The sequence below is a fragment of the Triturus cristatus genome, chromosome 11 (assembly GCF_964204655.1).
Source record: "Triturus cristatus chromosome 11, aTriCri1.1, whole genome shotgun sequence".
NCBI lineage: Eukaryota > Metazoa > Chordata > Amphibia > Caudata > Salamandridae > Triturus > Triturus cristatus.
Window position 1 is genome coordinate 309,744,431 of NC_140594.1, and position 4,853 is coordinate 309,749,283.

General features: G+C 40.9%; 1 pseudogene; it reads right to left on the reverse strand.

The window, feature by feature from the left end:
- Positions 1–678: 678 nt before the first annotated feature.
- LOC146784105 (uncharacterized) lies at positions 679–1,401 on the reverse strand (annotated as a pseudogene).
- Between the last annotated feature and the right edge of the window lie 3,452 nt (positions 1,402–4,853).

Genomic DNA, 4,853 nt, shown 5'->3' on the forward strand with positions numbered 1-4,853 from the left:
AAGACTTCTGAAGGAAATATATTACAGACTTTATCATAGATAAAGGCAAATGCATGCGGAAGGTCAGTCAGCTCTGTGGAAGTGCAATCTGAGCTTCGACTTATCTTGCAATGTACAGTTACTTTTATACATGCCTTATCATAAATACATCATACATTTACATGGTGGATGAACATTTGCTAAAGTACAACATTACTAGAAAAGGGTTATATTTTCTGCAAATACAGCTAGTCACGTGTCTACGAAATACGATTCAGGTTCACATGTTATCATTAGTTACGCAGCCACACCACTGCTACACGACCAGTGCCGTTGACTTGACTAGAACGTGAAGCCTAACAATACTATTTTCCCTACACATCTGCTGCCTGGTAATGCCTAACCTCCCACCTATTCTGCACCACTGTGCTGCCTTATCTACATATTTTCTCAGATATGTATTCTTGCAAGCGGGCCTGTGACCTTCCATTTGTTCTGTACCTAATTACATTTCCCTATCTCACTGATGATTGTATCTACTTTTGTCCCCCGGGGATCTGACTCCATCAGTGCTCTTTATTTATTCTCCTACCAAAGACAGCTTAAGCCTGTTTTTCTCTTTTAATACATAAATGTGACCTCGACTTTCTGCTGGTGCTTCTATTGACATAAGTAGGGCTTCTTCATTCTCTACATTCATTATAACAGTTTGACTTTAGTTGATTTTTCAACTACTTCCTCACCTTCCCTATTGCTTAGAGTCATCACTGTGTATACATTCTCCACAACATCCTGCACTGTATTGACTAATCTAGTAGTTAACATCCCCTGTAACTTCTGACATACTTTTTTGCAACATCCTATCACTATCTGGATGACACAGAATATCAGCAACATCACAAAAATAGGCAACAAGGCCTTAAATAGTCCCGACATCCAAGATGGTACCCAAGCGGACTACCCCATGAACCACTTGTTAGGAGCACCCCTCTCCTCCACCATCTCTTGAAAAGCGTGCCAAGTTTTTATGGCCTCTGTTAGTGGTCCATTATCGGCATTGTTAGCTGGGATGTATGTGCAACAGGCCGTGTGAATCTTGGCACATACTCCTCCTTCCATAGCCATCATCAAGTCCAACATATATCTATGTTGCATAAGCATAACTCTCATGGCTCGCAGTTCTTTCATAGCATTGAAGCCATCCCCATTGGTATTTATAGTCTTTAATAACTCCCAACAAGATATCTGCAACCAAAGTGCAGTTGCCTTTGCTTGAGCGAACGGAAGGATACTCCAGAAAAAGATTTGGGCATCGTTAAACAGCCTGTGCACCTGTGGCACATCTTCCCAGGCTGTAGTTCTGTAATACTCTGCAGTTCTCTTCCTCTGATGATTATGCAACGAGGTTGTTGGATGGCTCATGGGATGATCATGCATTTCAGAACTATCAATTCCTGGAATCACCAAGGAGGGAGTGTGCACCATCACCAAAGAGCAGAGGCCTCTCCAACCTGAAGTGAGTCGTGTGTACAGCTATTCGCCACAATACCCAAAAATATCTATTAAACTGGAGGCGCCCCATCGCATATCTGAGTTGAATTTTGTGATGTTGCAGTTGATATTTTCTCCCACCGGGACTGTTCTATTACCTCTGAAACACAAAGAGAAAATAATGGGTTTTCTGCCTACTTAAAGAAGTGTAGGCATTTCTACCCAAGTTAACCTAGATTTGTTCTCATCCCATATTACCTGACACTTCTGTCATACGCTATTGTTTGTCTGGTTCCCTGTCCATAGAGCTATGACCCTGCACCCAAATGTAGCGCCATGGTGCCAATGCTATTGAATGTATACTGACCAATTTACTCAGAGATATGGCCTTTCCTGACAATCGTGGGGCCTAGGTATTGCAGAGTAATTCTGGCAGAAATGCATAGGTGGAGATGCCCTTAAAAATACCTGCTGCAAGATCCTAGCTCTCCAAGTTTCACCTTTGTACCTCATAATCCCTGTCTTGGCCATTGAATCTAACTTCCCTACTAGCTCTTTGCAATCTGTTAAAACATTCATTACATCTGCTAACTCTTCCTCATCTTGCGTAGTGTTTAATAAGAATGTTCCCTGTCTAACCCACAGTGGTTGCATTTGCACTCGTATCCTACAAACGAAAAGGTGTAACAAACACATGGTAATATTTGGAGGTACCTCCTTAGATGAGTGTAACCTATAGTGGTGTGTGGAATCAAAGAACAAACAAAACAGGAAATATTAGCAGTCTGCATACCTATCTCTGACATGTGTTAAAACCATACATGATCTAATAAGCCAGCATAAATACTATGAGATACACTTTCTTGCTCAGGCACTGCTCTGTGCAAGTGCTTAATATTATTGCATAATCCCATACATGAAGAAAAATACCATTTTATTGTAGCTGCTAACATAAGTAGGCATAAAAAGAAAAAGAAAACAGCAAAACATAATACAATATATACCTGTCTGCTAGTAGAGTTGACAAAATACTCCACTTACACTTTGAAGGGAGAAATTGTTACTCTTGTGTTATGCTTTCCCCCTCTTGTTCCTTTTTTGTCTGTGTAAGTGTATGGGAATCCAGTCGCACATCGCTCAAGTGAATCAATGGTTTCCTGCCATACACCTTCACTTCAGTAGGAGTACTCATTTCCACCAAGAAGGGACCGTTATATCGAGGATCCTTCCATCTGCAAATAAAATTCCACACGTAAACAACAGGTATCGGACAGGTCTGCTGGGCTGAGGCAGTCTTCTCATTTTGCAACACTTGTTTAGAGAAGATCTTAACAGATTTCATTAACTCAGGTAAAAAACAACTGATCTCATGCCCTAAACTTCAGCTGTCTTATGGGCATCTTGTCGTTTGCCTCGCTATCATTAAACGGTGGGCATGATACGTCCTGTCACAATTTGATGTGGCGTTAAAAGATGGTCATTTCCTGGCTGATTTCTGAGAGCATACAAGGCTTTTGATAGACAGTACAACCATTACTTTTTCAGAGTGCAACATTGTCTGCTTATTTTATCCTTGAGGAGACGGCTCAGGTGCTCCACTATTCCATTACTTTAGGGGTGATAAACAGATGACAGTTTATGTTTTTTTCCTGAGGTGGCGCAAGTGTGTTGAAATACCATATTGACAAAATTAGGCCAGTTATCTGTGCGGATTGCTTCTGCCACGCCCCATCTCTGTATCACCTCTCTTATCAGAAAGTTGGCCGCTGTTTTAGCATCATTATGTACACAGGGTCCAGCTTCAATTGATTGTGATAATTTACATCCAATTACTATAAGATACCTGTAATTGTTACATCTTTCTATCATGTTGACAAAATCTAAATGGAGATTTTAAAATGGACCTGCTGGGCATGATATTGTTGAGATGATCACCTTTAAGGTTGGCTTGAGGCTATACTATTGACATATTGCACATTCTGCAATGCACATAGAAATCATTTTAGATAATTGTGGAATAAACCAATCTGCCTGTAATGTAGCAAGAATATACTTTTTTGCAGTGTGTGCTGGGAGGTGTAATTGCTCAAGAGCCGTATACAACAGGGCTTGTGGCATTACTGGATTGACTGTATTCTATTGCCTGTAAATGAAATCTATTGATGGCTGAATACAACGTTGCTGCTCCCACAGCTCCCTTTCATGTGGTAGTGCTTGTTCTTGCAATTCACGCAAATGAAATGTTGCTCTCTCTGTATATGAGGGTGGTAGTTTTGCATCATCCTGTTGCCTGCTTGTCATCATACCTAATGTGTATTCATTACATTGTTTCTAATTTGGAGATGCTTCAGCTGTTTCTTTTGCTGTCCAATCTGCCAGATCATTACCTCTGGAGAGATATTGCTGATTGGTGTGTGGTGCACATTTGATCACTGCAATTCTAGGTTGAAGTGTTAGAACTTCTATTAATTGTGCCAATAAATCTTTATGCATTACGGAGGACCCATCAGATATAAGAAATCCCCTTCTCTCCCATCAGTGAATTCTAGAAAGTACAGTGGTGGACATATAGGCTGAATCTGAATAAATAGTGACCTCTAGTCCCTCAGTTTACTGCAATGCTTCATTGATGGGCACTAATTCAGCCGCCTGTGCTGAAAAATGAGAAGGTAATGGTATCTGGCTTATCATTTGTGAAGTATAAGATTATCCTTGCTGTTCAGCTCTTTCTACAGCTGTTCCTGAATGTCTTACCCCAGTATTCTGATCTATGAAAGAAGAGTCTTCTACAAAGCGCAACATGCTCCCTGGGATGGGGTATTATCCTACCTTGCTCTCTTCTTCTGGTGTGTAACTAGCATAGTTATGTACCTGTTTTTCATCAGAAACTGGGTGTGCGAAGAATGCTGCTGGGAACCACCTGTAAAGATGGTACTGAAATAATTATTTCATACCCAGATGCCCTTGAGTTGTGAGGGTGCTCTTGCTTCTTTGTGAAATAGCAAATGCTGCATGCTCTACATACAATGTTAAAGGTGATCCCATCACTATTGTGGTGCTTTTCTGAACTGCAAAGGCTGCTGAAGCTAATGCTTACTCACATGGGCAGTGACCTTTCATGACAGGATCTAGCAGCCAACTGTAGTAGGCAATAGGTTTGTGTCCCAAGGATGTCTTTGGAGTCGGTACAGCTGTAATTGTCATTCCATTACAGTGGCAAAGGAGATAAAAGGGTTTACTGTAGTCAGGAGTTCCTAACAATAAAGCATTTGTGAATGCATTCTTTAGCTGCCAAAATGCTCTCTCTCTTTCATCCGTCCAGTTTATTTTATTTTCATTGGTATGAGACTCTTTTAGAGCAGTCAAATGTGGAGCAGTCGGGA